This window comes from Culex pipiens, chromosome 3, assembly GCF_016801865.2.
Source record: "Culex pipiens pallens isolate TS chromosome 3, TS_CPP_V2, whole genome shotgun sequence".
Lineage (NCBI taxonomy): Eukaryota > Metazoa > Arthropoda > Insecta > Diptera > Culicidae > Culex > Culex pipiens.
This window is the reverse complement of record NC_068939.1, coordinates 151,926,745-151,952,594: the sequence shown is the minus strand read 5'-3', so window position 1 is coordinate 151,952,594 and position 25,850 is coordinate 151,926,745. Positions and strand designations below refer to the sequence as shown.

General features: G+C 35.3%; 1 protein-coding gene across 4 annotated transcripts in view; it reads left to right on the top strand.

The window, feature by feature from the left end:
• Positions 1-3,358: 3,358 nt before the first annotated feature.
• LOC120419999 (A disintegrin and metalloproteinase with thrombospondin motifs 7) overlaps positions 3,359-25,850 on the top strand; it is a 128,644-nt gene continuing 106,152 nt past the window's right edge. The window contains exon 1 of one of the 4 annotated variants that reach the window (XM_052709294.1): positions 3,359-3,704. The gene's annotated coding sequence lies outside the window, so the exon portion shown is untranslated. Of the gene's footprint in view, positions 3,940-25,850 lie in introns of all 4 variants that reach the window. The other 3 variants (XM_052709297.1, XM_052709295.1, XM_052709296.1) reach the window with 3 other exon arrangements.

The window sequence follows — 25,850 nt, the reverse complement described above, 5'->3', positions numbered from 1 at the left end:
ATCACTTGTTCGTCACGTTTTTTATATATATTTTTTATGGTTCCTAAGTGAGCTGAATTACATAGTAAATTCAAAAACAGCACATGGGCCGCATGCGGCCCGCGGGCCCCATTTTGGTGACCGCTGCCCTAAACAAAAAATGGACAAAATTTTCCCATAATTCTGGCCATATTTAGCAAAATTAAAAATAATAACAAATTGGTCTACGGACATCTAGAAAATATTCAAAAAATAGTTGATTCCGTTAGGTGTGCATCAAGGTTGTTAATCGATAAAATTATCGTCGATGATATTATCGTCTTATGATAACGATAATGGTTAACGTTGTCGGCGAGACTTTTTATAATATTTTGCTTTGTTTGATACATATATTGCATATATAATATTAGTATTAAAAAAAAAACAAATAAAGTAAAAATTTAAATAACAAGCCATGGTCTCAACATTCAAATGAAACATTGTTTTAAGAGCGAGTCCACGAGCAAAGCATACCCATCTCGCATCGACCTCACCAATCTGCCTGAAATTTTCAGGGGTTGTTTGTACATATAAAACTAGCATCTGGCCAAAATATGAGCACTTTAGGTCAACGGGAAGTGGGGCAAATCGGGACACAAAGTTTGGTGGTTCAAAAACGTCAAAAATCTTAAAAAGGCTATAACTTAGGCAAAATTTAATTTAATTTCAAAATTCAAAATGCATCTGAAAGGGCTTAAAAATTGCAACAAAATGCAGGAAAAAGCATCCCAATTGGTTGAATCTGAAGGGAGTTATTGGCATTTTAGTGAAAAAATAGCATAATTTTCAAACTCAAATAAAAAAATGTTCCATCCAGATATCAACTCGCTTCGACCTGCAGCTTGTAGGGGACATCTGGGACTACCATCTGAGACTAAGAACGCTTTGGGTAAGGCAGTTTAACATATTAAATAGACACTTTTACTTTTAGTGAATTTTTGGGTTGTAAATTTTTGCTCGGAGGACCCCTTAGATCCCATTTTCTGGTGATTATTTTATCATATTCGTGTTTCTGAGACAATTTCACATAAGAAACATGCATAAAAATTGTTATTTTCATCAATTTTAACCATTTAAAAAATGAAAGTAAAAAAAATCTTCGATTCACATTTATTGAAAATCAAGTTCGTTTCCAAGGATACTAGATGACACCAGAAAAAAAGGCAGATTCTTAATTTTTTCTAACTTTTATTTTTTAAAGGGTTAAAATGGATGAAAATAAACATTTTTGTGCATGTTTCTATCGTGAAATTGTCTCAGGAACACGAATATCATGAAATTATCACAGGAAAATTTGATCTAAGGGGTCCCCCGAGCAAAAATTTACAACCAAAAAAATCACTTAAAGAAAAAGTGTTTATTTAATACGTTAAACTGCCTTACCCAAAGCGTTCTCAATCTCAGATCGACGTCGTCGTGCTATCTTGTCGCACCCGCCATTTTGACGTTCCGAGAAAAACGCGTTTTAATGTTTGACCTTGAATATTCAAAAACGAGAGCACGCAATGTAAACAATAACAAACACGTTTTGTTTGGCTCACCATTCTGTGCATTGTCCCAAAGTTTGGTTGAAGTTGGTTGCTGGAGTCCCGAGTTATAATTACAAATGTTTACGGTAGTCTAGCTTGTACGTGCGACAAACGCATCCTGACTTTCCTGGCCTGAAATCCCTTTGGCCTTTTGTCGCACTTACATAAATTTTCATGGAGTGACAAGATAGCACGACAAGATTGAAACTACTTTCATATGTAAAGTGACAAAAATGCACGGAGTTTTTTCGGTTTTTGTTGAATATCTCAGGATTGAAATCGAATTTTGGGGATCTGTGAAGGTCAAAAGGTGAGGCATTGTGAGCTGCACAAAATGGCGTTCTTAACTCAATTTGGCCCAAAATGCACGTACGACAAGTTAGCACGATGGCGACGAGATGGTAGTCTCAGATGTCTCCTACAAGCTGCAGGTCGAAGCGAGTTGATATCTGGATGGAACATTTTTTTATTTGAGTTTGAAAATTATGCTTTTTTTTTCACTAAAATGCCAATAACTCTCTTTAGATTCAACCAATTGGGATGCTTTTTCCTGCATTTTGTTGCAATTTTTAAGCCCTTTCAGATGCATTTTGAATTTAAAAATTTAATTGAATTTTGCCTAAGTTATAGCCTTTTTAAGATTTTTGACGTTTTTGAACCACCAAACTTTGTGTCCCGATTTGCCCCACTTCCCGTTGACCTAGAGTGCTCATATTTTGGCCAGATGTTAGTTTTATATGTACAAACAACCCCTGAAAATTTCAGGCAGATTGGTGAGGTCCAAACGACGTCCCATACAAAGGGGTATGCCTTGTTCGTGGACTCGCTCTTAAAGTGCATTTTACACCTGCCCAGATGTTTTGCAATCATTAGTTTTCGAAATATCTGAGTATTGAAAAGATCTTTTTTCGCCGAAAAAAAAACTTTTTGCGGTGCTGTACATTGGAATTTCACAAGTTTTTTGCTATTTTTTTTTTGCTCCCTGATTTTTCGAACCGAGTTTGAAAAGGGTGGGCGACATAAACTTTGAATCATATTTGCAACGACCTTATTAGTGACAGAATTGAAAAATTAATACGAAATGGTTGAATTAAGTTGATTATAGAAAGATTTAAAAAATGAGGGATCGCCCATCACCGGCAATAAGATTATCGCCGATAAAAGTATGCTATTCCGTTATGCCGCTATTTCAAAAATGAAAGGGGTCGTACCACCCCTTCGTCACGAGATATCAAAAATAGAGCTAGGATTTGTGATCAGGGCCAACAATTACTCCTTAGGATAAAGTTTCACGCAAATCGAGAGTTTTTAGCAAGAGGTGTCAGAAAAGTTACCACAGGGATAACTGGCTTGTGGCCGCCAAGCGTTCATAGCGACGTGGCTTTTTGATCCTTCGATGTCGGCTCTTCCTATCATTGTGAAGCAAAATTCACAAAGCGTAGGATTGTTCAGTGTGAGTTGGCGAAGACTTACTCATTTGAATTTTCGGGAGCCTGTGAAGGTCAAAAGGTTAGACAATGAGAGCTGCACCAAATGGGGCTCTTAACTCAATTTGGCATGCGCAACAAGATAGCACGACAACGACGAAAAGTCGTGAAGTTACCTATTATTTTCTGATAAGATACCATCACATTTCCTTGAAGAGAGAACGGAAGAAAGTGTTCGTGCAACTACTGATGCACTTCTCTCTCACTCTCTTTACGTGCCATTTTAACACCTCTCTGGTTTCTCTCTTTCTCTCTCTGTTATGATAAACGTACCCAGAAGGTCAAAGAATCTTGCACATTAGTCAATACGCGACACCGGTCTAGCCAGAACGACGACGCGTCGCGCTCAACCAAAACAAGCGATCTTCGAGCCGTTCCTGGCACGTTTTTGACAGCACATCAGCGGGAATCGTGAGGGGTTTTGTGAGTTCGTGACATTTGTTTACAATTAGTTAGCGTTTTAGTGATTTTTCATGTCTTCCGCTGATTCAATTTGAAGAATGCAGCGAAATTGTGCACCATTTGTCACATCTGCATGGTTGTTGCAGCAATGTTGACAAACAAAACACAGCCACGTCGGAAGAACGTCTGCAAAGTGACACAATGCGACACAGCACGTTGAAGGGGACGGGACGCGCAATAATTACTTTGTGTCGAAGTGTGTCGAAAGGTGGGTGAAGTTGTGCGCGCGTTGTGTTTGTTGAAGGTGTGTGGGTGTCGAGGGATGGTCAGCGATTGAGAAATTTGAGCTGACGATTGGCTCAGCGCGATTACGTGCCGGACGTCGCCTGGTGCCAGAGTGGCTGACGAAGAAATCGGCGTGGATTGGCAATGTTGTGCGCGCGCGATTTATTGCGATTGAGCGATTTTTGTGCGGTAAGGGAGGGCGATCTGGGCGATAATCGGTAAGTGTGGGAGAACTGGGTGTGATCAGTCGTTTAATGCAATTGATAAAAATGATATTTTTTCTAATTCAATTTCTATTTGCTTGCTCGATGATAAACTCAAAAGAATAAAATGTTGATGTTTAGTAAAGCACTTCAAAAATTATGCGAAAAAGAGAAGATTGTTACAAGCGTGGTTTTGTGTAAGAAAACCCATCATGTTACATTAAAAAAAAGATATTTATAAGATCCTACACCCAGAACTGGACATCGGCATACGAGAGGATAAAGAGCACGATTCTGTACTTTACTCATGGGTTCATCTTAAAAAAAAGTTCATCTATAAAAAAAAGTACCGTTACCGAGACTCGAACCCAAGACCTTCAGCATATTGAATCGTGCCTTAGCCGCATGGGCCACCATGGTTCGGTGACTAAGTGGCGATCATTTGTCCATATAAGCTACTCAATAGGATGAACTGTTCCAATGAACGAATGAACACGCGAGAGGACTATACTCTCGCAAAATAGCACTTTCCTCACGTTTCTTTTCGTGAGGACTATCCCCTCGTTCTTTAACTTTGGGTGTATCAAAAGCTATGAGCATTTAAGCGTTAATTACAGTCTAGACTCGATTATCCGAAGTTTCGATTATCTGAAGTTCGACTGTCCGAAAGTTTCTATGAGACTTGGGATTTAAAAAAAAACAATATTTTTGTAGTATTTTTTTATTTGCATACTTTTAACATCAAATTTGAATTGTGTGACTCCATTTAGTCAAATATTGATGATTGATTGTCTATTTAATTAACAATTGCATTTTCTCAATATTTCATCACCGCCATTTTGGCCATCATCTTGCATTTAAAAATTATAAATTACTTGAGATCATTTTCAATTTATTACTCTTCTTGCAATAGTATTCACTTCTTGCGTGGTCTGTGGTCTCAAAATTATATTCTTAAGCTTCAAATTGTTTTTCAAATTTCAATTGTAACAGATTTTTTCTGTTGCAAAATTATTTTCACACAATACAAAATTAAGTATTTGTACCAAACAAGAGCCAAATCGGTTAAAGCTAATTAGGTCTTTGAAATTTGTATGAATATTGGTATTGATTTTATCATATCAAAACAAAGACTCTAAAAACTTTTTTTTCTGAAATGTTGGCTTTGATCCATACATCTAATCTCAAATTAACCTACAAAAAAACTACTTCCAACCAGTTCCCACCCACTGTGCCAATATTTCGGCAATCATTAGCCAGCGAAAATCCCATTCGCACCTTATCTGTCAATGACGACCGCCATATTGGTTATCACACGGGTAAATGGAACGATTTGTTTCGACCTATCATCGTGCATGCATAATCCGGCCATAATCAGATGCAAATGCCATGCTCGGAAAGACCTCTCTGGATCTCTGCCTACAGTTGGCTTAAAGTTGTATTAAAAAGCTGATGAAAAAGATTCCGATAATGCGTGAGTCGGCCCTGTTGAATGGGATTTTTATTTTGGGATTTGCTATTACTTTGTCTGTCAATTTTTTGGAGACTTTTTGTAATTTTGTTAAAAAAGACACCAACTACACCAAGACACCAAGCAAGACCAACATAGGCACCCTGCCCCTAGCCGGCGCCAAGATGAATGGAAAGAGACCATCTTGTCACACGCTCGCACCAAATCTTGTGCTAATTGCTGCCGCCAGCGATTTCACGCTGATTAATAAAATATTGGCACTGCCCAAAAAGCGAAAGCATGGCAGCCATTTTTCCTAACCAGCATGAGCTCGAATTAACAAAACGAAATTAGCAAATGTGGTTGATTGTGTTTCGTAACACACCCACGCACCAATTTGGCAAATATTTCAGAGCGATGTCGAGTTGGGAATTGTAGCTGAGCTTAAAGTGCTTTTCTTAAGTGATGTATTAAATATTTGCCTCACTTTTTGGCGATGACCTCCATCCGTGTTTACGTTCTCAATCAGAGGGAGGTAGTAAAACGTTGGGACGTTATAACGTTTTATAATGCTAAGGGGTGGGATGAAAAAACTGTAATAAAATACGATCTGCAAACAGTAGGAAAAAAGTGATCACATTTCTACGGACACGGGTGTTTTATGGGTTTAGGAGTTAGGTGATGACGCATGAGACTACTAGATTTATCGTTTGGATTTCAAACAACAAATATATGAATCATTGAAGAAAATTATAATAAAATCCTCCATTCTAGGAATAATTTGGCATTAAAATAAAAAAATATGTTAGCCAAACTTTAGTTCTCAATAGATCAAAACAAACAGTTAAGTGTTTGCCGGGACGCGTGGTGTAGAAATAAGCGTAGTTGCCTCTCACCCAGTCGGCCTGGGTTCGATCCCAAAAGGTCCCGGTGGCATTTTTCGAGACTAGATTTGTCTAAACACGCCTTCCGCCGGACGGGGAAGTAAATGTTGGCCCCAGTCTAACCTAGAGGTGTTAGGTCGATTGCTCAATCCAGGAGTAGGAGTCGTCTTCCTGGGTCCTGCCTGCCTCGGTGGAATTGCTGGTAGGCAGTTGGGCTCACAATCCATAGGTCGTCAGTTCAAATTCCGGGTGAATAGAAGCTTAGGTGTAAAAAGAGGTTCGCAATTGCCTCAACAATCAAGCCTTCGGACACCCAGTTTCGAGTAGTCAAGAACGCCAAGGTAACGCTGTAGAGCGAAGAATTGTGATACAATCTGTAAGTTTATGTTTCGATACATAAAAAAAAAATAAATTTTAATCTGACTGTTTGAAACTTAATAAGGCCAAAGCTAATCTCATAAAAAAAAAATCACTGCTAAAAATTTAAATCTTCGGATGCGAGACAAAAGGTAGAATGCCAAAAGGAGTGTTAGTTTTTTTTATTCTTTTAAACATGAGATGTTCCGTAAAAGATAAACAAAGACAAAATAAACATATTTTAAAGAATTTTACTTTTTTTTAATTGATTCCTGGATGAGTATTTCTGATGATTTTTTTTTCTAAAACAGGCACTTTTTTAACTCAATTTATTTCTTGTCTCAGATTTGTGTTATAATGAAAACATTATTTCAAAGATGGTCATTTCCGTAAATAGTTGTTGGCATGTTTCATAAATTCAAACATATTTGTGTTTTTTTTTGTTGTTCTTTTTGTGCGGTATTCGTGATCGTGTTCATGGATTAGTGCAGTGCCTACGAGGACGTGCTGTCCTGTTTTTTCGTGTTATTTTCGTCTCTTTTGTGTTGCTGTTCGTGTGCATGGGGTGATTTGTCTTCTTCTTCTTCTTCTTTTTCTTCTTCATCGTTGGCCGATTAGTTTTGTTGTTCTCTTCATATAAAAAATCAAAAATTATTCGCTCTACAGCATTGCCTTGGCGTTTTCGATTGCAAGATTCCTACTCGAAACTAGGTTGTTCGAAGGCTTGATTGTTGAGGCAATTGCAAACCTCTTTTTACACCTAAGCTTCCATCCACCCCGGGATTCAAACTGACGACCTTTGGATTGTTAGTCCAACTGTCTACCAGCGACTCCACCGAGACAGGACCCGAGAGACGACTCCTACACCCGGACTGAGCTAACGACCTAACCTTTTTTTTAGGTTAGTCCGGGGCCAACATTTACTTCCCGTCCGACGGAAGGCGTGATCAGACAAATCTCGTCTCGAAAAATGCCACCGGGACCGTCTGGGATCGAACCAAGGCCGACTGGGTGAGAGGCAACCACGCTTACCCCTACACCACGGTCCCGGATATAGTTTTTGATAAAAACGATCCGAATTCGTTTTTTTTCTTTTTTTTTGTTTTTTTTAAGACAAGCAAGTCTGGATTAAGTCTTTTCTATATCATCGGTGATCGGAAGGCACGCCGACAAATATGTTTGAAGGCTTATGCTATTAAATCATTTTAATGAATGAAGCCCTTCCTACATCAAACGAAGAATTGCTGGAGAATTGCGATCGAATTAATACATTATTTAAATCTCTAGATAGCTATCTTTCCGCAGCAGGCTGCGGACTCATAAACAAATTGCTTTTGGTCGCATCCCCTACCACAGTGTATCCTGACCTCATATCCATCTTGCTAACCCCTCAAAACTCATGTGATACTTTGTCGGAGACGCAGCCGGTTTAGCGGTCCCTTCACTCAAGTATCGGACTAACATTCCCATCCACTTCCCCGTGTCTTACCACTGGTCGTGGCCGGCGTCGTTATTGATCAGCACGATAAGGACCTTTGAAAATTGCGGAGGGGTGATGATTGGTTCCTACTTTTCATCTGTGGTCCACGGAGCAATGTTTGGGGATCTTGGTCAATAACGAAGTAGCAGCTACGGGTAGACACCAATGTTAGTTTTTGGTGGGATTTAGGACTCATTCCATCAGAAAATATGTTTTTTCTTTCCGTTTTACCGAAAAAGCCATTGTGTGTCATTGGGCCACCCATAGAAGTCTCCATACAATTTTGGCAGCTGTTCATATAAAAATGGTACGTGAAAATTCGAAAACCTATAACTTTTGGTAGATTTTTGAAGTTTTCGGCTAAGTTGTAGGTATTGATTAGGACTATTTGGCAAAAAATAGTACATGAAAAAAATTGCCGAATTACAATCAAATTATTTCTTCCAAGTTGAATTTCTCAAAAAATAGAAAATAGAGCATCTATAATTGATTTTTTTTTTCGTTTGACGTAATATGAAGCTTGCCATCGAAGAGTACTTAACAATTGTTTTGTTTTTTTTTTTAATAAATTGCACAGTTTTCAAGATAATGCCACTTCCAGTTTATTTTGAACAAAAAACAGTTTATCTATTTTTTTTAATATTGTCTATAATTGTCCATTCCCAAAAATATTTTTTTCCTCCTTTTTACTAAACTTCATAAAAGAGCGTTAAGTTTCCCGGGGTTACCAAATTCCAGAGAAACGGGAAATTTTCAAAGAATTTAAATTTGTCAAAAAAAAAATCTAATTCTGATTAATATTATGCAACAAAATTATATAAAATAGCAAATTAAATGTTCAAAATAAGTTTGAGGTTCAATGAATGCCTTGACTGCTTGTTAAAAAATATACAACATCAAGAAAAAAATATAAAAAAAATATAAGCTGTCTAACAGTTCGTTCAAATTTTCAAAAAATAATGATAAGCATTTTTTGTGTTAAGAAGTAGGTGTTATATTTTAATCACAGTGTTTGGACAGTGAGTTAAATGTATCCATGCTCGAAACCCATAAAATTGCTTTCAAATTTGTGATGAATGATAAAGTATAATATTGATGATTAAGTTGAAATGAGAAAAAAGTAATGCAGAAAATATGTTTTTTCACGGCAAATATTTTTTCAGAGCAAATCTTACTGGTTTTAGCTCATCAATTAACCTTAACAATCTGTTTTTTACTTAAAATACTTTTTTTAATACAATCACAACTCAAAGTTTGAAAATATTTGTAGCGAGTTTTTGAAATATGTTTGCTTTTTTCGGGCACCTTTTACATAATACGAAGTAGTTTTTAAATTGTTTTTTAATGATTTAGCCTAAGTCATTTAGACTTCGGCTAGAAAAATTTCCATAGACAAAATAAATTGTTCAGTACTTTCATATTTAAACTTCTTACGACCTTGGTAGCTCAAGTGTTCTATAAATTTTCAACTTTAAACTGTAATTTATCAATCAATTTAACACACCTAGCTCTTCATGCATAACCCTCTTTAAAACATATTATCATACCAATTTTATTTTCATCCAAATTGGTCATGATAAACAAAAACGTTAAAAAACTCAATTTTGATCTTGGCGAGAAGAGGAACCGTATTTCCAAATAATATAACAGCAATTTTCGGTCAAAAATCTTACTTAAATTATAATTAAATAATTTTATTTTCATTCCATAATATCGTAATGTTTGCACAAGATCTATTCTCAGAGAAAGAAGAAATTAAGTAATTAATATCATCCTATATAAACCTTGACATGCCATTTTCAAACAAACTGATAGGTTTAATAAGAACAGGAACTTAAATTTTTTTTAAATAAAGTTGAGTTCGTTCAATTTTTTTTTAAATTTAAAAACCATGTACCAAAAAGTTGAGAAAACGTATACTAACGGTAGAATTGCAGAAATTCTCGGGAAATTTCCGGGATTTTATTTTCTGGGACGGGAAATTGGACGCTCTACATCATATTTTTCAGCAGAGACTTATGGGGCCCCAAGACGAGTCGAATGAGACTAAAATGGTCCAAATCGGTTCAACCAAAAACGAAACTATTGGCACTACGCCCCCCGGGGCATGGCCTTCCTCTAACGTGGGATTTCTGCTCCAGCGCCTCTGACGAGACAGGAGAAACCGGGACCGACGTTTTACTTCACCATCCGATAGAAGCTCAGTGGATAAGGCGGGAATCGAACCCGCGTCTCATAGCATCATCGGGATCGGCAGCCGAAGCCGCTACCCCTGCGCCACGAGACCCATGGATCGGTTCAACCAGTGCTGAGATAATTGGATGAGAATACTTCGGTGTACACATCCACATCCGAACACACACAGACATATTTTAAGGTGGGTCTAAGAGCTCGTATTAAGAAGTTCATTTTTCGAGTGATTTTATAGCTATTCCTCAGTAAGTTGAAAAGGACAAAAAGGTGATATCAATGCTGTTTGTAATCAAAGTATACTCATTTTACTAAAATAACATGATGTTATTTGTTCAGTTTAACCAAAAATAATGTTTCTTAATAATGACAATATATAAAAAAATAGTCCAGTGTTGTTGTTATCTTTATTATTTAAAAATATCATAAACATCATAAACAATCAACTGAAATAAAATCGTACAGCAAAGATTGAAAGATTCAGACCTAGATTCATTCTCCATATATAAACCCAAGTTCAGTGAAAACAACCCAGAATTGGGGGTCGTAAATCACCCTTTTCCGACAAGACACCGACAGCAAATAGACAATAACAGTATTTTAATTGCTTTTCCATACCGATCATTCCGGCCACCACCACTGAGAGGGCAGATACCACGAAGTGTGCTGCTCCATAAATGGCTCTATTTAACGTCAACCGTAAATCTAAAAATCTCGAACCAGATCTGCGGCGGGGGCGTCCAACCCGCGGCCAGAGTTTGCATGCAATTCGGTAGCACCAGAGGGGGGGAGTCTACCAATTAACACGCCAGCTCGACCTACCTACGGCTGGATTATAATGAGGTGTCATTCGGGGTTGGACTTCCTTGGAGACAAACAAAATCCACAGTATATTATATATATATTTTTAAATTATTATTCAAAGCTTCTTATTTATTTATTTTTCTAATAAAATATTTAAAATTTCACTGAAATCGAACAAAAATATTTTAAATGCTTATGTTTTAATATTATTTTGTATTGTGTATTGCAGACGACTGCTACGCTAATAGGGCACAACAGATTTACAATCAGTGCGCCATTCAGGAAGGTGTCACCGCTCAATGAATGAATAATATTTCTCTACGATATTTACCTAATCTTCTGGCGTTCGTTAGAAGCTTACAATTTATTTGATGGAAACTAAACGGGACGCATTGCGAAGCGCACACACGCTGTATGATTTACTTGCTTTTCAATGTAAATCCGATCTTGCGTGATTTGTGCAAATAAATGCAGAGGTAGCCTTTCGGTTTCGTTGTGAATTATTTTATTATTAGTTGGAAGTTGGCTAAAGGAAAGGCTAATGCGTCGTTTGATAAAAAATAAGAGCTTTAACATGTTTCGAACATTCTTGAGGGGGGAAAGATTTTATCTTTTTGTTCGAGCAATTGTAAAAAAAAGTTCGATAAGAAAAACTGTGGCGCCCTAACCAAAATTCCCATGTGTCGTGCCATTCGCGGAATTTATCAAATTTTTTTTGCTCAACAGTTCCGACCTTCACATCCAGCTAAAACAGCAGCCACAATCATTCGAGCCCCGAATGTGTAAATTAATCGCACCTATAATTTCAGCCAACATATTTCGCGATCCACCAATCGATACGCCCATAAACAATCAATTAGGGAGCGCGCGATGTTTGGGGGCCAATGGCGAGAAGGTAGGAATTAAAAATAAATTTTGAGTTTGATCGGCTACTCAGTCTGGGCAAAGTGAAACGCTGTTTATGCTGTGTCCGACGTTTCGGCGCTGATTGGCGCCTTCTTCAGGGGGAAATAGCTTGACGTTTCTTGTTAGCTGCATTTTCTAAGGCTAACGTCATAAAATCCATCAAAAGCTGGTTGTACACTGAACTGTCGCTATGGTCACAAATTTTGTGGCGGTTCGAGTAACTCGAACCGCCACTCGAACCGCCACAAAATTTGTGACCATAGCGACAGTTCAGTGTACCACCAGCTTTTGATGGAATTTATGACGTTAGCCTTAGAAAAGGCAGCTAACAAGAAACGTCAAGCTATTTCCCCCTGAAGAAGGCGCCAATCAGCGCCGAAACGTCGGACACAGCATAAACAGCGTTTCACTTTGCCCAGACTGAGTAGCCGATCAAACTCAAAATAATAACAACAGTCGAACTCTCATCAATTATTAAAAATAAAACTTTGGTAATCCACCTAAATTGGGGATGCATTTCTTACCTGTTTTTCTGACTAGGTCGATTAGGAAATCGATCTTTTTTTTTATTTTAATTCATGTATTTTTTAATCCTGCTCCCAACGCCACTACGCTATAACTAACAGAAACGTGAGTGGGGGATCCCACGTTTCTTCCTCCTCTGTAGATTCAGAAATGCATTGCTGTTTGAACACTCGTGCTCAAACTCAATCCAATTCAACGAATCATCTTTGCGGCTAACTTTACGCAGTTGGCCTGGCCGCTTTAACTTTTGTGATGTTCCAATGCAATCTAATGCAATGGGGCACTGCAATTGTTAATAATGATAAGAGAATGCTAGGCGTTAATCAACCTGAGGCATTTTCCAGGATGCCAGGAAGACTGGCTGAGCTAGGGTTAGATGAGCAGTTCTCTAGGATTTCGGTCATTCGATTTTTTTTGTATTTTTTAATCCGACTGAAACTTTTTTGGTGCCTTCGGTATGCCCAAAGAAGCCATTTTGCATCATTAGTTTGTCCATATAATTTTCCATACAAATTCGGCAGCTGTCCATACAAAAATGATGTATGAAAATTCAAAAATCTGTATCTTTTGAAGGAATTTTTTGATCGATTTGGTGTCTTCGGCAAAGTTGTAGGTATGGATACGGACTACACTGGAAAAAAATAATACACGGTAAAAAAAATTTGGTGATTTTTTTATTTAACTTTTTATCACTAAAACTTGATTTACAAAAAAACACTATTTTTAATTTTTTTTATTTTTTGATATGTTTTAGCAGGCATAAAATGCCAACTTTTCAGAAATTTCCAGGTTGTGCAAAAAATCACTGACCGAGTTATGAATTTTTTAATCAATACTGATTTTTTCAAAAAATCGAAATTTTGGTCGTAAAAATTTTTCAACTTCATTTTTCGATGTAAAATCAAATTTGCAATCAAAAAGTACTTTACTGAAATTTTGATAAAGTGCACCGTTTTCAAGTTATAGCCATATTTAAGTGACTTTTTTGAAAATAGTCGCAGTTTTTCATTTTTTTAAATTAGTGCACATGTTTGCCCAGTTTTGAAAAAAATATTTTTGAAAAGCTGAGAAAATTCTCTATATTTTGCTTATTTGGACTTTGTTGATACGACCTTTAGTTGCTGAGATATTGCAATGCAAAGGTTTAAAAACAGGAAAATTGATGTTTTCTAAGTTTCACCCAAACAACCCACCATTTTCTATCGTCAATATCTCAGCAACTAATGGTCCGATTTTCAATGTTAATATATGAAACATTTGTGAAATTTTCCGATCTCTTCGAAAAAAATATTTATGGAATTTTCAAATCAAGACTAACATTTCACAAAGGCCAAACATTCAATATTACGCCCTTTTAAAATGTTTGTCTTGATTTGAAAATTCCAAAAATATTTTTTTCGAAAAGATCGGAAAATTTCACAATTGTTTCATATATTAACATTGAAAATCGGACCATTAGTTGCTGAGATATTGACGATAGAAAATGGTGGGTTGTTTGGGTGAAACTTAGAAAACATCAATTTTCCTGTTTTTAAACCTTTGCATTGCAATATCTCAGCAACTAAAGGTCGTATCAACATAGTCCGAATAAGCAAAATATAGAGAATTTTCTCAGCTTTTCAAAAATATTTTTTTCAAAACTGGGCAAACATGTGCACTAATTTAAAAAAATGAAAAACTGCGACTATTTTCAAAAAAGTCACTTAAATATGGCTATAACTTGAAAACGGTGCACTTTATCAAAATTTTAGTAAAGTACTTTTTGATTGCAAATTTGATTTTACATCGAAAAATGAAGTTGAAAAATTTTTACGACCAAAATTTCGATTTTTTGAAAAAATCAGTATTGATTAAAAAATTCATAACTCGGTCAGTGATTTTTTGCACAACCTGGAAATTTCTGAAAAGTTGGCATTTTATGTCTTCTAAAACATATCAAAAAATAAAAAAAATTAAAAATAGTGTTTTTTTGTAAATCAAGTTTTAGTGATAAAAAGTTAAATAAAAAAATCACCAAATTTTTTTTTACCGTGTATTATTTTTTCCAGTGTAGTCCGTATCCATACCTACAACTTTGCCGAAGACACCAAATCGATCAAAAAATTCCTTCAAAAGATACAGATTTTTGAATTTTCATACATCATTTTTGTATGGACAGCTGCCGAATTTGTATGGAAAATTATATGGACAAACTAATGATGCAAAATGGCTTCTTTGGGCATACCGAAGGCACCAAAAAAGTTTCAGCCGGATTAAAAAATACAAAAATTAAAATTGAAGAAAAAAGACCGATTTCGTAGAGAATTGCTCAGATTAGATTGGATTAGATTAGATTTGGTATGCCCAATGCACCCATTTTGCATCATTAGTTTGTTCATTCTGATATGTTTCAGGGGACATCAAATGCCAACTTTTCAGAAATTTCCGGAATGTGCAAAAAAAACTAAATTTCAATTGAAATAAATTTTCAACTTCATTTTTGTTTTTTTAATCAAGACTAACATTTCAAAAGGGCATACATTTGAATGTTTGGCCCTTTTGAAGTGTTAGTCTTGTCATTAGTTATTATTTTCTGAGATATAAATTTTCCTGTCAATACCTCAGCAACAAAGGGTCGTTATCAACAAAGTACAAAAGCAAAATGAGCACAAATGTCAAAAAATGAATAACTGCGACTATTTAAAAAAAAATACCTAAAGTAATTATAACTTGAAAACGGTGCACTTTATGAAAATTTCTCTATAGTACTTTTTGATTGCAATTTAATTTTACATCGAAAGCTGAAGTTGAAAAGTTTTTGCGACCAATATTTCGATTTTTTTAAATTCATAACTCTATCAAAAAAAATTTGCCCTCTCTAGAAATTTCTGAAAAGTTGGCATTTGATGCAGCCTGAAAAAAATCAGAAAAATAAAAAAATAATTAAATAGTGTTTTTTGCTAATTAAGTTTTAGTGACAAAAAGTTCAATTAAAATCGCCAGAAAAAAATTTACCATGTATCATTTTTTTTCAGTGTAGTCCTTATCCATGCATACAACTTTGCCTACAACAGCTGCCAATTTTTTTTTTGGAAAATTATATGGACAAACTAATGATGAGCAATTCCAGCTCAAATCGGGAATTTTTCTGGTACTTTTGTACCCGACTCTCTCCGATTTCAATGAAACTTTCTAGACATGTTTTCCTAGGCCTATATAAGCCATTTTTGTGTATATGGAACCAATTGTACTCGAAAATAACATTTGAGGTAGAGTTAAGTTATTTCAATATTTTTGTATTTTGTAATTTAAAAATTACTGTATCTTAAAGCCGTTGCATCGTGCCAACAAGTGGCCAAAGACAAACTTGTGGAAAATCGGACGGGCTTTCTGAAAAAATACACTGAATTAAAAATACACGACACTTCCGTGAGATTTTAGATTTTTATTTTCAAAAGTTAAATTTTAAGGTGATGTCACGATTTTTTTGCTCAAAATTTGTAAGGAAATGGCCTAAGATGTTACAAAAAGACTCATGAAAAATGCAGGATGGAGTAACTCACCTGAAAATATACAAAAATCATTTACGGAAACTGTGTTTTTTTTTTTTTTTGAAAAGTGCTCTAAACGTCAAAATTGTCAAAAACCGATTATAAAAATCGATTTTCCAAACAATTTTACATAAAATATCCATATTGGCCATTGTCTTAAGTCCATTCTTGTGAGGTAACAGCGGTTTAAAAACTAAAAATGTTGAAAAAATGGTTTTTTGTTGGTTTTTTTTTACTTTTTTTCAGTCTTGTAAATATTTTTACCAAAAAGCTCCAAAAGATAATTCCATTGGAAGAATGGGTTCACAGATATAAGCTAATTGCATTACTCATAACTAAAAAAAAATTTTTTTCTTTGTAGTTCAGTGGAAAGTAGTTACCTGGATAGTAAATTAGCCTAAATCATCCAAAAAACGAGTTATTTTGAAATATGGTCAAAGACAATCTTATGGGAAATTGGACGAGCTTTTCGTTAAAAATAATGGCAGCTTTTCAAAAATAACAAGAATGTGCAAAAAAATCAAAATATTCATCGCGAAAAAAATTCATTTTAATTTTTTGAAATCAAGACTAACAATTCAAAAGGGCGTTATATTGAATCTTTGGCCCTTTTGAAATGTGAATCTTGATTAAAAAAATATAATATTGTTTTCCAAAAGACTGGAAAATTTCACGAATGTTTCAAAAAAGTTCAAAAAAGCAAAATATAGAAAAAAAATTCACCTTTTTAAAAATATTTTTTCAAATGTGGACAAACATGGGCTCTTATTTAAAAAATGAATAACTGCGACTTTTTTCAAAAATTCAAATTGGCTCTAACTTGAAAACGGTGCACTTAATGATAATTTCACTTTAAGTACTTTTTGATTGCAAATTCGATTTTACATCGAAAAATGAAGATGACAAATTTTTGCGACCAATATTTCTTTTTTATCATTGTTGATTCAAACATTCATAACTCGGTCAAAGATTGTTTGCACATTCGGGAAATTTCTGAAAAGTTGGCATTTGAACATATCAGAAAATAAAAAAATTAAAAAAGTGTTTTTTTGCAAATTAAGTTTCTGTGAAATTTTTTTTACCGTGTATCATTTTTTTCAGTGGAGCCCTACAACGTTGCCGAAGACACCAAATCGATCGAAAAAAATCCTTCAAAAGATACAGATTTTAAAATTTTCATATATCATTTTTTTTTGTATGGACAGCTACCAAATTTGTATGGACAAACTAATGATGCAAGATGGTTTTTTGGGCATACCGAAGGCATTAAAAAAGTTTCAGCTGGATTAAAAAATACAAAAATTAAAAATGGAAAAAGACCGACTTCGTAGAGAGCTGCTCAATAGCCTTTATGTATGGATGTAATGATGCCAAATGTCTTCTTTGGTAAGGAACCATTCATAACCCCCGTGGACACCTTTAGCGATTGTCGACGCTCCATACAAAAAGAATTGTGTTGTATGGGAATTGCCCAGTGCGGTATGTGATTTTAAAAAAGTGTCCACGTGGTTTATGGATGGTCTCTTATAAAAACGTTCATCAAAATAAAATAAAAAACACAAATTAATGATTGATAGATTTTTTTAAAGATATAATTAAAGCTTTGAAAATTACCTTTTCTCAATAAGAAAAGCAAATCTACGGCACTGAATGAGTGGAATGTTTGCTGTTTTTACTTTCGAGAGGTCCCTGGGAAAGGATCCTCTGGCTTTGAAATCGTCTGCGTATTCCAATATAATGGCTCGTAAATTTGCGGTCCACGATGGTCGGGAGGAATTTTTAGTGAGAACTTGGCACCGGTTGTCATTCTTTTAGTATAAATATCACGCTTGCGTTTGATTTATGGGCGATTGTGTGAGGATTGGTAATGGTTTTTAATTCTAAAAATTAGGTCAACTTTTCAAGCTGATAGTGATAAAATATCTGATGTAGTTATGTTGAGAAATAAAATTGATTTAAAATAACAAAAAAATCAACAAACAACCTGAAACACGCGAATCACAAACAAACAAGAAATCAAAGGCAATTACATTCCAGCTGGAATCCTTTCCCCGCACAACAGCACAATAAAACCGAGACTCGTCGAATAATTGCAAACCGCACCCAATCCATCATCCAAGTCACGAAACCTCCGAGACACGGCGTGGATGTCTCGCGGCTGACCGCAACCGTCCGAGAATGACCGTCCCTCGACATAAAGGCTGTGAACGATGTTGGCGCCAGGCGCCAACAGGCAGAAAAGGTGTTTACAGCTTCGACTCCATCAAACCCACCCAGCTGGAGACCTTCCCTTTTTTTTTTTCTTCGAAGGTACCTACTCCTTCATAATTCCGTTTTCAACAATTCAACGTCTCGACTGCAATGAAAGCTCGGCGACGACGACGGCGATGACCTGTCGCGAGTCATCTCATAAATCGTCACTGGTGTGATGTGTTGTCACAAAATCATGCGAAATCGAAATATAAACAAATCAAATCAAATTATTCACTCTACAGCATTGCCTTTGCGTTCTCGATTGTGAGATTCCTTCTCGAAACTAAGTGTCCGAAGGCTTGATTGTTGAGGCAATTGCAAACCTCTGTTTACACCTAAGCTTCCATCCACCCCGACCTTTGGATTGTGAGTCCAACTGCCTACCAGCGACTCCATCGCGGGCAGGACCCAGGGAGACGACTCCTGCACCCGGACTGAGCTAACGACCTAACCTTTTAAGGTAAGCCCGGGGCCAACATTTACTTCCCGTCCGACGGAAGGCGTGATCAGACAAATCTCGTCTCAAAATTTGCCACCGGGACCTTCTGGGATCGAACCCAGGCCGACTGGATGAGAGGCAATCACGCTTACCCCTACACCACGGTCCCGGCCAAATATAAATATCAACAGATAGCACCAAATTTGAACAAATCGATGTTGTTTACTTTTTGAGGATTCGGCGATTAAAATTCATTTATCTTAATTTTGCAAGAAAAACAAGAAAGTGGCAAGACGTCACACGATTACGAATCGGAATGATGATGGATTTTTCAAGCGTTGAAAGTCCCTACGTGGTTGACCGTTGTTCAAAGGAACATGTTTTTATATGACGGTTGCATCCAATTAGTGATAATATTCGTTATTTTTTTGTGCAGAAAAATTTTGTATGAAAGTAATATCAATATACCAGTAATATTCTCAAAGAAGCTTGAGAATTACTTATCTTTAAAGTTTTTAACTTTTAAGTTCAGATCAAGCTCAAATTGATTTACCGTCTCAGTGAGACCTCTTGGACTCACGAAACTTGCTGTCTGTCAAAACATGGCCTACCCACGAAACACGCGAGTTTTGCGTGATCTCCAATATCGATCAAACCAAAAACCCCATTGACGAATCCCCCATTCCGAGCGCGTCCAGGTGATTAAATGGTCCACGGGTTTTGGCGCGAGAGAGTGGCCAGACAAGCGACACCCATCGCGCACTACTAATGGGGGGCTAAAACAAACCATAAACACAGATCTGGATCTGCATTCGGAATCGGCGTGTCCAGACGTGCGTTGAAGTCGAGCGCTTGGTGGAACGTGCGTGGGAATATCGATGCGAAGAGTTAGAAATTTTGCAGAAATGATGAATGTTTGGATGGAGTTGGTCGATTGCAGGGTTTGCACGAACTCTCTGAAATGCCAGAAAGTCTCGCAGGGAACGATGGTATGGAATTATTTGTGAGTAATTCACCTACGTAACAAGTTGATGATTTTCTTGAAGACATAGAATTTTTAACCTTTGCCAACTGTTAAGAATGTTCGTACAACCTCACTGCATTCCAACAAACTCACAAAAAACAACAGAATTCGAACACGAAAAAGAACACCGAAAAAAATCGCTGCTGCTAAACGGCATTCGCACATAAAACTGCTGAATCGATTCGGTTATTTATGGCCCAACGCCGTAACATAAGTGGCCCGGTGTAATGCAACACCGAAATTATTTCCACCAGCGTAGGGTACCAAGCGTCGACTTTGACTTTAGGACATTCAAACGAAACCGTGTCTAGATTTGGTACAATCACCCTGACTCCCGCAGTTGCCTCCAGTTGGTCAAATCATCCAAATTCAAAGAAATGAGCAAAAACAAAGGCTTTTTTTTCCAGATCGTGTACGCAAATTGCAGTTTCTGGTTCTTTATTCGCCGAAAACGTGCAGTTTGGCAAAAGCGCGACGGTAGCTTTGGCTCAAAATTCAACACTTTCTACACGTGCTCATGTTGCACCTCGATGCCGGTGGACCTTGGTAGCAGACCTTGCCTTGGATAGTCCTCGCAGGTCAGTGACTCTTGCAAGTTGCGGTTTGTTGTGGCCCCCGAGGTTTAGGGTTCAATTTGTCACCCAAAACTGTGCGAACTTTTTGCGATGGTGCATTGGGATTTGAGTGATGAAACTGGAGTGTGAGTTATGAGGGTGACTCAGATTAAAATAACTGCTGGATGAATTTGATTCTAAAATAATAAATATTTGCTAAGAGCTTGATAAAAACAGAACTGAAATCAAAAGTAAAGCAATCCACTTTAACGACCCCCCGGGTCTTTTGTGGTCTCTGCTGCAAGTTTCTGCTCATTTCTAGGCGTCCGAAGGATACGTGTGGTGAGTCACCCAAAACCTCTTTTACGCAAATGGACCGACGTTTTACTTCCCCATCCGATAGAAGGCCAGGAAGATAAGGCGGGAATCGAACCCGCACCCCATAGCAACTTAGGGATCAGCAGACGGAGCCGCTAATCACCGCGCCACGCGGCCCAAAACTAAAACAAGGGTCCAAAATTTCGCATAAACACCGTCATCAGGGGTGACATTGGGTCTGGGGATGAAATTGGGTCATACAGAAATGCTGAAATTTGTAAGACACAATTTCACACCCCACACTCAATGTCACCCCTGATGACGGTACTGATCGCACAGTATCGATCAAAATACCTGAACCAGTCATTGTTAGATGCGAATCGTATAATAAACTTAAAAAAATTATTAACAATTTTATTTTTATTTTTATTTTTTCAAAAAAGAACTCAGTCTTTTTAAAAATGTTACATTAGTTTTTATCTAATTTTTTACGATTTTTCTTTTTGTCCATGATTTTTTGAAACAAAAAATCAGCGAAATTTCTTAAATTTTCGTCCAAAATGCATTGAAGATCTATTTACTCGTTTTCAAGATACAGCCACTAAAATATTAAACAAATAAAATAAGGTTTTGGAGCTTTCAACCAAATAAAACATTATTTTATATTTTGTAAGTTTTTTGTTTCTTAAATTGGTTAGTACCTTAAAAAATTGTTTAAAAATGGATTATGATGCAACTCACAGCTGAATAGAATTCCAAAACTGTGTTATGAACTGCAAAAGATTGTTTTCTCATTATTCACCAATAGTACCGAACTTGCATTGAAATATTTTTTTTATTTTTTAATATCTCAAAAGGTAAAGGCCAGGTATTCAATGTGAAAATAGATTCCTTAAAAAAAGGCTTCCTTCGTGTTTCTCTCATTCGTAAATTTAATTCACGATTTCCAGAATTGTTTTTTTTTTTTCATGTAATCCCTATTTAACAATACTTTTTCCTTATGTTTTTTGCGAAACAAAAATTTTTTTGGTTGTATTTTGTTATTTATTATCACAAATTTTCACGTATGTATTTTTTTTTATTTGAACATTTGTATCTGAGATATTTGATTTTGAAAATGGTCAAAGCAAAATTTTGAACAACGCTTTCAAAAATATGATTTAAAAAAATAATATTGGCAGCTGACCAACTTTAAAAAAAATTTGATCATAACTAATCGTTTTCAAATAGATTTTTCATTTAAAAATTTGAGCCTATCTACTTTTTAGTAGAAAAAAATTAAGCCTTAAATAGTATGAAGCTTTTAATTGTTCTAAAGGTAGATCTAAGGGCTCATGCATAAACCACGTGGCCTTTTTAGGGCGGAATGGGGAGGTCTGTCAAAAAACCACTCTCAATACAAATAGTTGAAATTTTGTATGGAGAAAAGCCAGAGGTTGAATTGAGATTGGAAGCTTACGTGGTTTATGCACGAACCCTGAAGGAAGCCCAAATTATTTTTTGATGTTTTTCCCTCGGTTCTGGTTGAATTCTAGGGAGCGAGTGGGGACAAAAAACTGCATTAAAAATGTCAAGCCTGGTTTATAAATTTTAAATCAGAATGTCAAGGGTTTCCAGCAAGGCCTCAGACTGGCAAGTAATTAATAATTACCTTGATTTTTAGCTGGTAATTAGGTAATACTTTAATTACTTAGTAATTCATGGTAATTAGGGTAATTTAAAGTAATTAAATGGTAATAAAAGTAATTATTGAGTAATTACAGTAATTGAATTTTTTTAAAATGTACTTTTTCAACGAAACTATTTACTTTTTATATATAATCTATTATAACAGAATCTTATTGATTTCAAATAAGAGTGAAACACAAAGATTACAAAAACTGATTCTGTATGTAGAAGGCCTTATTCACCATAGTTCTCTCCTAAAACTCTCCTAAAATTTATTTTTATCATGTTGTTCATCGAACTGAAAAATGTTTTGTGAATCCGAAATCTATCAATTTTTATTAAGTTAATATAAAAATATGTTTTTTTTTTGCAAGAACTTCATTAGAATGGATTTTTTTTTTTTGCTTTTCCTTCTAATAGGCAGGCAAAATTATTTGATGTTTTTTTTTGGATCAAATATTTAAAACCAAAATGTACTTAATTATCATTGAAATAAACAAAGTTTTCAAGTGATGGCCATTTAAAAATCAATACAAATAAAAATATGTTTTTTTTAATATTTTTTCATCATCTGCAGAAATTGGCAGTCCTGTAATATTAAGAGATAAGCTATTTTCCCGAAAAATTTCCAAATATTTCTGAGACAAATGTTTCAATGGTTAAAAACAAACTCAGTGAAATTAAAATCGACTAATATTCAGATGCAATTGAATCCAATGTTAATGCCTCGTTCCACATTATTTGTATTTTCAATAACAGATTTTTTAAATTTGCGTCAGAAAAAAAATGCAAAGTAATGTCAAACCAATGTTTGAAAAACGTTTCAAAACTTAACGTTATTTTGATGAATTTCATAATTCCCTAGAAGAGCCGCTGCAAATATTTGTCAAATTTTGTTTTAGCTCAAATAATCAGGGGGCCTTTTTTACAACAAATTCTATATATTAATGGCATTCGACTTTGGAAGCTGAAAATATTATTGAAATTCATATATTGAAGTAAAACAGTACAATTTTTTTTTGCTTTTATGACAAACATGACTTCAAAAAACGTAAGTCAACTTAAATAATCTTCATTTGCAATTGATTGATAAGGGTTCGGTTGATTGAAACGTGAACATTAAGGAAATTTGGAATCAGATAATGAACAGGTTAAATTGGCCATGAAACAATTATTATTGTTCATATCCAGAGTTTTTTTAAAGCTTTCATATGTTTATAAGACCTATTTAAAAAAACTCAAGATATCAATTGAGCTACTTTTTTTACCGAAAAAATTGTAAAATTGAAATGAATGTCAAGTTTATAATAAAATAAAAAAAATCCGAATTTCAAGCCAATTAACTCGCTGTAGGGTATCACGTAAACATCACTCAATGTTTCAGCGCTCTCTAGTTGGGGTCATTTTTCTATTTTCAATAAAAATTATACGTGAAAAAAACAAAGAAAACAAAATAATTATTGAAAGAGCTATCGAATGATCTATTTTTAAATAATTTAGTTTAGAACCGTAGAAATGAATACTTAAATATAAATTAAATGTTTTTTATCGTAGTGAAAAGTAATTAAGTAATTTGTGTAATTAATCATTTTGGACTAGTAATTTGAGTAATTAATTGGCAGACTGGCAAGTAATAAACGCTTCTGGAAACCCTTGCAGAATGTATTGCAAAGTTCTTTTTACGTGATAACAGTTATACTGTTATAAAAAATTACAGAAAATCAATGAATCTTCGAAAATATTTTTCTTTTCCTAAACTTTTACGTCTTTTACCCTTCTGTAATCCCAAACTTCAAAACTTTAAAAAGATTTAAAAGCCTACTTTTGTTTAAAAATTCATAATCTTCGTTATAGAATGTATTCTGAATAGATTACAATCGATTTGAAAATAATACCATTTCGGAAAAATTAAATTCGACATCCTTCTAATCATGAAATAACCCTTTTTTTAGTAAATTGCATTGAAAAGTATTGTTTTTTTAACGATTCTGTCATATTTTTAAACCAGTTAACCATAAAATTCAAAAACAAGAATGAAATTTTAAAGAAAGTCACGAGAGAATTAAGAGCATGGTTCGGTAGTAAAATGGCACTGTGGACGGACGGAGAGAATAAATCCCGAAATTACAGAGAGAACTTTACTCGTAGGTTCGCTTTCCAAAAAAAATCACCCCTCAAAAAAAAGTGTCGATACCGAGACTCGAACCCGAGACCTTCGACATGTTCAACTGCGCCTTTGCCGTATCGGCCACCACGGTTCGGTGATTGAGTGGCGGTCTTTTGTTCATATAAGCCACTCAATGGGATGAACTATTTTAATGAACGAATAGCAGTTGTTGTAGCGCGAGAGGTCTTTACTCTCGCCAAATAGTACATTCCTCTCGTTTTTTTTTTTTCTAAAGGACTTTCCAGGGACATTAACTTTGGGTGTATTTATTAGATAAAATTGGTTATATCTCGACTCTGAACCATTTTTATTCTTTTTTTTTTTTTGAACAAATAGTAATAATGCAGCATTGTATAAAAAGCCTAAATGTAAACTAAATTTTGCATTATTTGATGAAATTCTCAAAAAGATAAGGAGATGACGTTACATGGTGCTGCCGAGAGCGGCCGTGGCTGAATGGTTACGGCAGGGGTGCTTAAAGTTTCTGAATGGCGGGCCAAATTTGGATCTCACATGAGCTTGCGGGCCAAATGTGAAAAATTGTTTATTTGAAAAGTACATTTCTCGGATAAGTTTTCAAAAAGTCGTAAGACCCAATGGTAAACAATGCCTTTTTCGCATCGGTATTCGACCTACTTACGAAAAATAAATTTCAATAATGCTTATCATTGTTCATTTACACGTCTTTCAAGTGCCCCGAATTAAAACTAAATTAAATTATTCTACAATTTGGAGAAAAACAAATATTAGTGTCGGAGGTCACGGTGGCTCTTACGGCTTTTTGAAAACTCACCCGAGATTTTTCTGGTTAGTTTGCAATACGTCTTAACAACCATCGTGGCCTCCTACACTTAATTGTTTTTCTTTTTGTTCGAAACAAATCATAATTCCACATTTTTGAGTAAAGAGCATTAAAAGGACGTGCAGATGAACAATTCAAAATATAAATGAATTTGCTAATTCGTAAAGTGATCGAGAATCGATCGAAAAACGGCTTTGTTTACACTTGGTGCTTAGGACCTCATGCAGCTGATTTTTTTTTTAAATTTTATCTGTTTTTCTAAAAAAAGCTTCGAATTAATTGGTTCAAATTTATTAAAATCAATAAAACCAAATAATGGCCAACACAAAATATCCATAAGATTTGCATTGCAATTGGCATGCCTCTACAAACATTGAAATCTGAAATAAAATATTTTAAGAAGGGGTTTGTATAAATTGTATAATTTTATTTTTAAACAAGGTGCAACTATAATGATGAATCGCTGCAAAAAGATTTTTCAACAAGTATTCCTCTGATTTCAATAAAATATAAATATTTTTTTGTCTGCCTGTATAAGACTTTAGTCAATTAGTCCATTTAATTTCCATTAATCC